This window comes from Bos indicus x Bos taurus, chromosome 24 (assembly GCF_003369695.1).
Source record: "Bos indicus x Bos taurus breed Angus x Brahman F1 hybrid chromosome 24, Bos_hybrid_MaternalHap_v2.0, whole genome shotgun sequence".
Lineage (NCBI taxonomy): Eukaryota > Metazoa > Chordata > Mammalia > Artiodactyla > Bovidae > Bos > Bos indicus x Bos taurus.
In genome coordinates this window covers 425,982-438,163 of record NC_040099.1, presented here as the reverse complement: position 1 = coordinate 438,163, position 12,182 = coordinate 425,982, and the positions used below count along the sequence as shown (strand labels likewise).

Sequence of the window (12,182 nt, the reverse complement as noted above, 5' to 3'; positions counted from 1 at the left end):
TAATTTTTTTGATTTGATTTTTCTCCCTTTGTTTCTTGATGAGTCTGGCTAATGGTTTGTCAATTTTATTTATCCTTTCAAAGAATCAGCTTTGGTCTATGGTCTCTTTTGTTTCTTTTGCATTTATTTCTGCTCTAATTTTTAAGATTTCTTTCCTTCTACTAACCCTGGGCTTCTTCATTTCTTCCTTTTCTAGTTGCTTTAGGTGTAGAGTTAGGTTATTTATTTGACTTTTTTCTTGTTTCATGAGGTATGCCTGTATTGCTATGAACTTTCCCCTTAGTACTGCCTTTACAGTATCCCACAGGTTGTTACAACAATCCACAGGTTGTTGTGTTTTCATTTTCATTCATTTCTACGCATATTTTGATTTCTTTTTTGATTTCTTCTGTGATTTGTTGGTTATTCAGCAGTGTGTTATTCAGCCTCCATATGTTGAAATTTTTAATAGTTTTTCTCCTGTAATTGAGATCTAATCTTACTGCATTGTGGTCAGAAAAGATGCTTGGAATGATTTCAATTTTTTTTGAATTTACCAAGGCTAGATTTATGGCCCAGGATGTGATCTATCCTGGAGAAGGTTTTATGTGTGCTTGAGAAAAAGGTGAAATTCATTGTTTTGGGATGAAATGTCCTATAGATATCAATTAGGTCTAACTGGCCTATTGTATCATTTAAAGTTTGTGTTTCCTTGTTAATTTTCTGTTTAGTTGATCTATCCATAGGTGTGAGTGGGGTATTAAAGTCTCCCACTATTACTGTGTTATTGTTAATTTTCCCTTTCATACTTGTTAGCATTTGTCTTACATATTGCGGTGCTCCTATGTTGGGTGCATATGTATTTATAATTGTTATATCTTCTTCTTGGATTGATCTTTGATCATTATATAGTGTCCTTCTTTGTCTTTTTTTGCAGCCTTTGTTTTAAAGTCTATTTTATCTGATATGAGTATTGTTACTCCTGCTTTCTTTTGGTCTCTATTTGAGTGGAATATCTTTTTCCAGCCCTTCACTTTCAGTCTGAATGTGTCCCCTGTTTTGAGGTGGGTCTCTTGTAGACAACATCTATAGGGGTCTTGTTTTTGTATCCATTCAGCCAGTCTTTGTCTTTTGGTTGGGGCATTCAACCCATTTATGTTTAAGGTAATTATTGATAAGTATGATCCTGTTGCCATTTACTTTATTGTTTTGGGTTCGAGTTTATACACCGTTTTTGTGTTTCCTTTCTAGAGAAGATCCTTTAGTATTTGTTGGAGAGCTGGTTTGGTGGTGCTGAATTCTCTCAGCTTTTGCTTGTCTGTTAGGCTTTAGATTTCTCCTTCATATTTGAATGAGATCCTTGCTGGGTACAGTAATCTGGGCTGTATGTTATTTTCTTTCATCACTTTAAGCATGTCTTGCCATTCCCTCCTGGCCTGAAGAGTTTCTATTGAAAGATCAGCTGTTATCCTTATGGGAATCCCCTGTGTGTTTGTTGTTTTTTCCGTTGCTGCTTTTAATATTTGTTCTTTGTGTTTGATCTTTGTTAACTTGATTAATATGTGTCTTGGGGTGTTTTGCCTTGGGTTTATCCTGTTTGGGACTCTCTGGGTTTCTTGGACTTGGGTGATTATTTCCTTCCCCATTTTAGGGAAGTTTTCAACTATTATCTCCTCAAGTATTTTCTCATGGTCTTTCTTTTTGTCTTCTTCTTCTGGGACTCCTATGATTCGAATGTTGGGGCATTTAATACTGTCCTGGAGGTCTCTGAGATTGTCCTCATTTCTTTTAATTCGTTTTACTTTTTTCCTCTCTGATTCATTTATTTCTACTATTCTATCTTCTACTTCACTAATCCTATCTTCTGCATCCATTTTTCTACTATTTGTTGCCTCCAGAGTGTTTTTGATCTCATTTATTGCATTATTCATTATATATTGACACTTTTTCATTTCTTCTAGTTCCTTATTAAACCTTTCTTGCATCTTCTCAATCCTTGTCTCCAGGCTATTTATCTGTGATTCCATTTTGATTTCAAGATTTTGGATCATTTTCACTATTATTAGAAATTCTTTATCAGGTAGATTCCCTATCTCTTCCTCTTTGGTTTGGTTTGGTGGGCATTTATCCTGTTTCTTTACGTGCTGAGTATTCCTCTGTCTCTTCATTTTGGTTATATTGCTGAGTTTGGGGTGGCCTTTCTGTATTCTGGCAGTTTGTGGAGTTCTCTTTATTGCGGAGTTTCCTCACTGTGGGTGGGTTTGTATGGGTGGCTTGTCACGTTTTCGTGGTTAGGGGAAGCTTGTGTCAGTGTTCTGGTGGGTGGAGCTGGATTTCTTCTCCCTGCAGTGTAATGAAGTGTCCAGTAATGAGTTATGAGATGTCAGTGGATTTGGAGTAACTTTGGGCAGCTTGTATATTGAAGCTCAGAGCTGTGTTCCTGTGTTGCTGGAGAATTTGCATGGTATGTCTTGCTCTGGAACTTGTTGGCCCTTGTGTGGTGCTTGGTTTCAGTGTAGGTATGGAGGCGTGTAGGTAAGCGGCACACTTTCTCAGGCGGATGTTGACTGTCCAGAACCACAAGAAGTCTTAGCTAACAAAGAAGCCTGCTTGCAGTTTGGTAGATAATGTCTCTCTGGAAATGCGATTGCCCCCTTCTGGCTCTGGCTGCCTGTTTGCAGCCGACTAGCTCTGAACAGTCCTTTGGGGACTGGTGGTGTCTTAAGTTAGGGCTTTTCGCGTGGTAGCTATCGCACAGTCTGGTTTGCTGTCCCAGTTAATTCCCTCAGATTGCCCTCAGGGCATTCAGGCCTGGTCCTTACTCTAAGCAATGCAGCCGGCGCCTCCCTGCCCAGCCCCCGCTTGCTAGTGGCGGGTGCAGGCATCTGTGCTGCTTCTCCAGTGGGGGAGTTACCAATGGGCACATAAATTGTGGGTTTTAATTATTTATTTATTTTTCCTCCCAGTTATGTTGCCCTCTGTGGTTCCAAGGCTCGCCACAGACTCGGCAGTGAGAGTGTTTCTTGGTGTTTGGAAACTTCTCTCTTTTTAAGACTCCCTTCCTGGGATGGAGCTCTGTCCCTACCTCTTTTGTCTCTTTTTTTTTGTCTTATATTTTTTCCTACCTCCTTTCAAAGACAATGGGCTGCTTTTCTGGGTTTCTGATGTCCTCTGCTGGCATTCAAAAGTTGTTTTGTGGAATTTACTCACCGTTTAAATGTTCTTTTGATGAATTTGTGGGGGAGAAAGTTGTCTTCCCATCCTATTCCTCTGCCATCTTAGGACCGCCCCCCAATTTCTACTTTTTAAAGTGCCCTACTATCATCACTGAATTTTCATTCCTTGAAGGATGAACACTATGTCTTAACTGCTATTTGTACTTTTTGTAAGAGGAATGCATGTTATTATTGAGAGCCTAGTCTACCATAGGTATTAAAAAAGGAGGATGAAATTAACAATTATTAAGATTACACAAGTATGCCACATGATATTTATGTCCTTTAATCTTTGTAATCAGATTATTTTGTCTAAAATTTTAGATGAAAAAGATTTGAAAGATTGCTAACTTTTTTTCCAGTAAGGAAGAGATAAAGTCAAGTTTAGTACAGTTAAGCAAAACACATGTACTTTCTATTTTATGTATTAACACTTCATTAATAATAAAAATTTCTTTTTATCAACCAACCTTTGCAGACACAGTTTGTTTACATATCAAGGGCAAAATCTTCCAGAATAATGTTTAGTACGAAAATATTTTAGAGTCCATGATGTTGGAGACTGTGTCTTTGACATCCTTATTTGTCAGACTGTAGATCAGGGGATTCAACATGGAGGTGACCACCATGTAAAACACAGACACCACTTTGTGTGCCTGGAGGGTGTGGAGCTGGGCACACAGTAGAGGAAGAGGATGGTGCTGGGGAAGATGCTGATGGCAGTCAGGTGGGAGGTGCAGGTGGAGAAGGCTTTGCCGCAACCACAGGCTGAACGCATCTTGAGGATGGTGACAACCATAAACACATAAGTCAGGAGAATGATGAAGAGTGTGCTGACCTCATTAAAGGTGGCAGAAATGAAAAGCAGCAACTGGTTGAGATAAGTATCAGAGCAAGAGGGGGGAAGCAGGGAGGAGAACTCACAGAAGAAGTGATCGATTGTGTTGAAACCTTGAAATGATAATTTGATAACAGTACAGGTGAGTATCAAGGAGAAAGCTACACCACAAGCATAAGATCCAACCACTAACGTGGCACAGAGTCTCTGGGACATGGCCGCCATGTACAGCAGAGGGTTGCAGATGGCCACGAGGCAGTCATAGGCCATCACAGCTAATAAAAAGGACTCAGTCACCACAAAGGTACAAAAGAAAAAGAATTGTATTTCACAGCCTACAACTGAAGTGGTTCTGTCTTCTACCATGAGGTTCGGCATGGTCTTGGGAGCAACGATGGAGGAATAACAGAAATCCACAAAGGAGAGGTGGCTGAGGAAAAAGTACATGGGGGTGTGCAGTTTGGGGTTAATTTTGATGGTTACAATCATCCCAGGATTCCCTGCCACAATGACACTGTGCTGCTGCTGCTAAGTCGCTTCAGTCGTGTCCGACTCTGTGCGACCCCACAGACGCAGCCCACCAGCCTCCTCCAATGCATGAAAGTGAAAAGTGAGAGGGAAGTTGCTTAGTCCTGTCTGACTCTTAGCGACCCCGTGAACTGCAGCCTACCAGGCTCCTCAATCCATGGGATTTTCCAGGCAAGAGTACTGGAGTGGGGTGCCATCGCCTCCTCCGACAGTGACACTGGAGATGGTGAAGAATGTCAAGAAGAGGGGCACTTGCAACTCTGGGTAATCGGAGAAGCCCAGGAGAGTGAACACGGCCCAACTTTTATTTCTCTCTGATAGAAACATGGCTTCTGTTTGTCAGAATCTGAATCAGTCTTAGAAAGAAAAATAGTAAGGGAAATAAGGATGTAAGACACTTGGTTAAAGCCACCTTTCCAAAGCTGGAAGATGAAGCAAAGTGTCTCTTTTAGAATCTGTGTATTTTCTATGCATGCTATGCTAAATGTCTAAAATTTTTTAAAATTACAAGCATTTAAACATTTAAGTAAAATTATAGTTAGTGAACTTTCTTAGTTCTCAATTTTAGTTTTTAATATTTCAAAGTAAAAAAATGAGTTCAAGTCACTTGGGATTATTTTAAATGAAATCCTCCACAATACTTTTGGATTTCTTGAACATTATAATTTCATAAAAGATTAATTTACCCTAGTATCAGAGCTACTTGTTTCAGTTGTATAACTAATAGCAAAAATGATAAACTTCTAAACAAAATAAATTTTGCTTTGTATGTTCAGAATGTGACATTAAAATTGACACCCCTAACACTGTACATTTGTCCCTTTACTATTCATTCCATATAGCACTTTAATAGTTGTTTTGCTTCTGACTCAGTAAACTTGTTTTCAAAATAAATTATAATTTTTCACAGAGTGTGCTTCTCAACCTAGCAAGTCCGTTTGTCAATCCTCCATCATTGTTTGAGGAATAATAATATTGAAAAAATAATAGAGATAATCTAGTCTAGTTATTTATTCTAGAGATGTCCAAACAGAAGATGGAGATTTTTGATTTTCCCTGTACCATGCAAATAAGGCCCAATTTACACATCTATGACATGAACCTTGATCCAGGCTCCCAGCAATTATCCATTGGTCTACAGTAATCTTGATCCTTGTTCAAGGTACAGATGCTATTTTCTTTATTTATTATCATGCTTTTAATTTATGACAAACAGGAGACTATGGGAATGTGCCTGATGAAAGTATTCATATCACAGAGCTATACTAGAAAGCATCAAAGAAAGAAATTTGAGAAAAATATTCTCTCAGAAAGAATAGCTATCCTTATTAAAGATTCTGACTTAGAAATGTCCAGTTCTTGGCCTTTCTCTCTCTTTTTTCTCTCTTCAAGGCACATAGGGTATTTATTCTGTCCCTATATTGCCTGTAAAGAAGAAAGATTAAATACTTGAGGTAGCACTGTACTATGGAAACATTTCATGAGAAAATAGTAATATAAAATAATTGCATTTCTCTAACTGGTGACCAATACCTCTAAGATCCTACTGAACCAGAACCAGAAGCTCTTTATGTATCATTGCTGGTAAAGTTCTCTCTAGTTTCACAACTTGAGAAATAGATTTTAGATGGCCATCAATGAAGAGATCAGATCATATGCAAAACAAAGAACTCAAGATTCTTATCTCTTCCTAAACTCATAAATTTGAATATTGAAGACATCCTATCACAAAGTTGGATGTTCTAAATATAATTAATTTATCTAAGGTGCTTAAACATTCATTTTATTTTATTTATTTATTTTCTATTGATGTGGACCATTTTAAGTCTTTATTGAATTTGTGACAATATCACTTCTATTTTATGTTTTGGTTTTCTGGCCATGAGGCATGTGGGATTACAGATCTCTGACCAGGGATCAAATCTGCACCCTTGCATTGGCAAAGTGCTAACCACTGAGTCACCAGGGAATTTCCTAAACACTCATGTTAAATTAATGTTACATTTGATATAGCTATCCTACATCCCACCACCCCCATTTTGTTATAATATTTGCTCTCAGAGCCACTTTATTTTCTTAAGTAAAAATGGTTCTTTTTCCTTTTATCATTATACAGTTTGCTTGATCTCTCTCTCTCTTTAAAAATACTTGTCCTTTCTGCCTCACAAACATTTGTAGTAGCAAGACAATGCACATTCCCCAGATTCTCAGAACTCTCCTAATCCCACATTCCAGGCATCTCTTGTTTCAGTCAGTTCAGTTCAGTAACTCAGTCGTGTCTGACTCTTTGGGACCCCATGAATCGCAGCACGCCAGGCCTCCCTGTCCATCACCAACTCCCGGAGTTCACTCAGACTCACATCCATCAAGTCAGTGATGCCATCCAGCCATCTCATCCTCTGTCGTCTCCTTTTCCTCCTGCCCCCAATCCCTCCCAGCATCAGAGTCTTTTCCAATGAGTCAACTCTTCCCATGAGGTGGCCAAAGTACTGGAGTTTCAGCTTCAGCATCATTCCTTCCAAAGAAATCCCAGGGCTGATCTCCTTCAGAATGGACTGGTTGGATCTCCTTGCAGTCCAAGGGACTCTCAAGAGTCTTCTCCAACACCACAGTTCAAAAACATCAATTCTTCGGTGCTCAGCTTTCTTCACAGTCCAACTCTCACATCCATACATGACCACAGGAAAAACCATAGCCTTGACTAGACGGACCTTTGTTGGCAAAGTAATGTCTCTGCTTTTCAATATGCTACCTAGGTTGGTCATAACTTTTCTTCCAAGGAGTAAGCGTCTTTTAATTTCATGGCTGCAGTCACCATCTGCAGTGATTTTAGAGCCCCCCAAAATAAAGTCTGACACTGTTTCCACTATTTTCCCATCTATTTCCCGTGAAGTGATGGGACCAGATGCCATGATCTTCATTTTCTGAATGTTGAGTTTTAAGCCAGCTTTTTCACTCTGCTCTTTCACCTTCATCAAGAGGCTTTTTAGTTCCTCTTCACTTTCTGCCATAAGGGTGGTGTCATCTGCATATCTGAGGTTATTGATATTTCTCCCGGCAATCTTGATTCCAGTTTGTGTTTCTTCCAGCCCAGCGATTCTCATGATGTATTCTGCATAGAATTTAAATAAGCAGGGTGACAATATATAGCTTTGACGTACTCCTTTTCCTATTTGGAACCAGTCTGTTGTTTCATGTCCAGTTCTAACTGTTGCTTCCTGACCTGCATACAGATTTCTCAGGAGGCAGGTCAGGTAGTCTGGTATTCCCATCTCTTTCAGAATTTTCCACAGTTTATTGTGATCCACACAGTCAAAGGCTTTGGCATAGTCAATAAAGCAGAAATAGATGTTTTTCTGGAACTCTCTTCCTTTTTCAATGATCCAGTAGATGTTGGCAATTTGATCTCTGGTTCCTCTGCCTTTTCTAAAACCAGCTTGAACATCTGGAAGTTCACAGTCCATGTATTGCTGAAGCCTGGCTTGGAGAACTTTGAGCATTCCTTTACTAGCGTGTGAGATGAGTGCAATTGTGTGGTAGTTTGAGCATTCTTTGGCATTGCCTTTCTTTGGGATTGGAATGAAAACTGACCTTTTCCAGTCCTGTGGCCACCGCTGAGTTTTCCAAATGGGGCTTGGACTTCCTCAGAGGCTCCATGGCAAAGAATCCTCCTGCCTGAGGATGCAGGAGTCACAGAAAACCCTTGTTTGATCCCTGGGTCGGGAAGATCCCCTGGAGGAGGAAATGGCAACCTGGTTCAGTAGTCTTCCCAGGATAATCCCATGGATAGAGGAGCATTGTACAGGACTGAAGCACTGAGTACCCACACATGCTCACTCAGGAGCTCAGCTGAGCCAGTTTTAATACAGAGCTCTGTAGGCTGCATGCAGTTCCTCTTCCTTGAAACCTCAGAAAGGCAATTTTCAATGACTAGATAATTCTCAAGAATATCTATATATAAATAGTAAATTTCCCCTCCACACTTTTTTCCCTAGGTTCCCAACATTGAAATTAATATTAATCTGTCTTTAGAATCTAATGCATACCTGCTGATATTGAAAGCAGAATCTGTCCTGTTTGAAAGTGATGGATATATTCTTATATCTAGAGTCACATCCTTTGGGGTGTAAACTCTAGAGACTATCTGTTGCCTCATTCTCTTAAAACCATGAAATAAACATTTATAATTAATCACCATTCTCTCATGTAATTTCTGTGTCCCAGAGAAACTGGAACAGTGTTAAGGGCATTTCATATGAAAATTTACATGTTTAAGTTACTCCTCTCAGATTCTTCATCACTCTGATACTTTTTTACACTTATCAAAAGTATGTAATTATAGAAGTCAGCATTATCAAATATTAATTGAATGACTACAATATGCCAAACATAACCCTCTTCTTCCAGACTTTCACTCTAATCAAATGGCATTAGAATGAAGAGTTCTTCATGATTTAGTGACTTAAAGCAGAAATATTTACAAGCTTAAATATTAAGTTGGGAAAATGATCTAGTCCCTTTTAAATATCTCTTTTATTACATCACCACATCCACTCCATTAATTACTTTTAGATATTGAATTATTGAAATAACACACATTTCTTGAAGAAAACATGAACTATATAATTTAAAAAGGAAAATACTCTAGAAATAATTGTTATCAACTCAACTACATTGGAAATCTTGCATTCAACTTTAGAGAAACGTGACTGATATTATTACCTGACTACCTGAAGTAAAAGAAAAAGGTGACCATCACCGTAGTGGCTTAATGTGGCTCTCATTTATCCCCTGATATGATGTGATGAGAGAAGCTTTACTTCTGTGATATTCCTTTCCTCAAACCAGAGTGTGAAAATCATTAGGAAAGTCCACATTTGAAAGTATTCTACAGAATCCCTCACCAGAATCCCTTAGAATTGTAAGAGCCAAAAAAAAAAAAAAAAAGAAAGAAAAAGAAAATTGAAGAAGCATCACAGACCAGAGGAGATTTGGAAGACATGATGACTTAATGCAATGTGGTCCCTAGAAACTGATAAAATGCAATAAAATTTACTTTTTAAAAATAATAATGTACCTATATTTATTTTTAATTTTATTATGGTAAGAACACAACATGACACACCCTCTTAGATTTTAAGGGTACCCATACAGCACTGGGGCTTGGAAGAGGGGACAATAAAGAGATGTTTGTCAAGGGGACAAAGTTTCAGTTATGAAAGATGAATAAATTCTGAAAATGTACAACAATGTAAGTGCAATTAACAGTACAACATTTTATACTTGAAATGTGGTAAGAGAGTAGAATTTAACTATTTTCAACATGAAAAAATAAAACAAAATTATAAGACATGAAGTAATTGATATGCTAATTACCTTGATTGTGATCATTTCACTATATATATATGCATATACACACATATATAAACATCAACTAAACTCCTTAGATCTGTACAATTTGTTTTTGTTAATTATACCTCAATAAATCTTAAAAAAATAAAATTAAGAAGTATACTTTAAAAAGAGAAATATTTATTAAATAACAAATTTTGCTGTGACTTTTTATTATCCAACATTTTTGGAGTCTATGGGAATGATTATGGAGTATTGGGAGAAGACATTTAAGCTATTACTTTCATACATAAATGTTTCTAAAGCTGCTGTTAATGTTTCTTCAGCTTTTCCAAGAAAATAGAATTACATGAGGAAGAAATAATTAATTATAATTGCTTGCTGTGAGGCCTCTGAAGAATAAGGCAAGTGATTTTCTCCAGGGCTCTTTTGCCACAAGGAGCGGAGAGACATGTCTCAACCTCTTCCCCAAACTGCTGAGACCTCCAGAGGCTGGAAGGTGGGGTGCCTTTTCCACCAGCAGGTCTGTCTGTAGGTCTGAGAAAAGATGGATATTCTTTACCATGCAATGTATCTAAAAGATACCTTAGGTTCACTCATTCTTGAGAAAAAGTCTTTTGGGGGAAATTTAGAGTCACTGCCAACATTAAGTATCAGGAACAGGAAGTGCATATTTTCTAGCAAGCTTTGTAGAGAGGGCCTGGCTTAGCTGAGCTCCTTTGTAGTAGTGTCCTGAACAAGTGTTTCCTGGGAGTGGGGAAGCAGAGGGTCTCTGAGAGTTTTCAGGTACCTGTCTCTCGAATTCTGTAAGTTTTTGGAAGAATTGTGCAAGGGAACAGAGGTAGGTATTTAAACAAAACTGAATTGAGGAGGAAAAAATGAACCTCTGGAGACAAAGAATCAAAAGGTTCAGCTCCAAATCAGATTTTAGAGCATGGGAAAAACAAATGCTTACTCACAAGAGCAAAAAGAAAAAAAAAATGGGAAGAAATTACAAGGATAAAGATTTTAGATACCAGTGTATTCCAGATTCAAAAATAATACAGATTGTTTAACCTATACAATAGCATTATTTGGGAGAGAAGAAATGGGATGTTTAATTTGGACATAATTCAGACAGAAGAACCTGAAAATCTACAAGGAAATAAGGCAGTATTTATCAACTACAGATGATTATGAATCCCCTCTCCGCCCCCCACATGGACATTTGACAATATCTGGAGGCATTTTTGATTGTCATAATGAATGTACCAGAGTGATTGGACAGAGGTCAGTGATGCTGTTATACATGGTAGCATGCACAGGGTAGCTTCCTATAAAAATAAAAATCCAACACGGAATATCAATAGTACCAAGCTTGAGAAACTCTGAAAATTATAATCAATAAATAATTTATAACAATAAGAATTGACTTGGCAAGATTTCCTTCTGATTGATCCTTAAATCCTTGGATATCTGAACACACAGAGCCATCAAGAGTTCTCACTGTTATGTGGAACCTCTTGCCTTTAATGCTGAAACATCTAGAACCAGTTGGTTCTAGGTTTGAGAAGTAGAGATGATCTTAACAGAAATGTTAGTCTAAGGAAGAAGTCTTGTTCATAAGGAAAGATAACTAAAGGAAATTAATTATCTGATGTGTATGACTCACAGCTCTAAAGCAAGGAAAGCCCCAGGTGAGCTGAGATGTGCCGCATTGTTAACACCTCACACCATTGCCACCACGTGTTTGTCAAAACCTCTGCACAGCAAAGGAAATGATCAACAGAAAGAAGAGGCAGCAGAGTGGGAGGAAATATTTGCAATGCATATATCTGGTAAAGCAAGGGTCCTCAAATTCCAGGATTTAATGCCTGACGATCTGAGGTGGGTCTGATAATAAAAGTTTTACAGCAAACTAAATATGTGTGTCTTAACAGCCCATTACCCAAACCCACTTAAAACATTTTAGGTGGATCAAAGCAAAGAAGTAGGCTGCAAATTTTGAAATATGTTCAATTCTATTCTTATAAGTTGACAAGGTACAAAGATTGTTGTTCAGTCACTAAGTCATGTTTGATACTTGTGACCCCACGGGTTGCAGCTCATCAGGCTTCCTTGTCCTTCCCTGTCTCCTGCAGTTTGCTCAGACTCATGTCCATTGAGTCAGGGATAAATGAGTCAAAAAGACTCACTCCAAGGTACCCTCTTCTTGACTGTTCTTCCACTTCCAACACTGAGTCCACCATTTCACCCTTCTGCCAGCCTCTGATTTGGGACTTAGAGTCCCA

At 38.3% G+C, this 12,182-nt stretch overlaps 1 pseudogene; it reads right to left on the bottom strand.

Annotated features, from left to right (window-relative positions):
• Positions 1–3,718: 3,718 nt before the first annotated feature.
• On the bottom strand, positions 3,719–4,521 carry LOC113882587 (annotated as a pseudogene).
• Between the last annotated feature and the right edge of the window lie 7,661 nt (positions 4,522–12,182).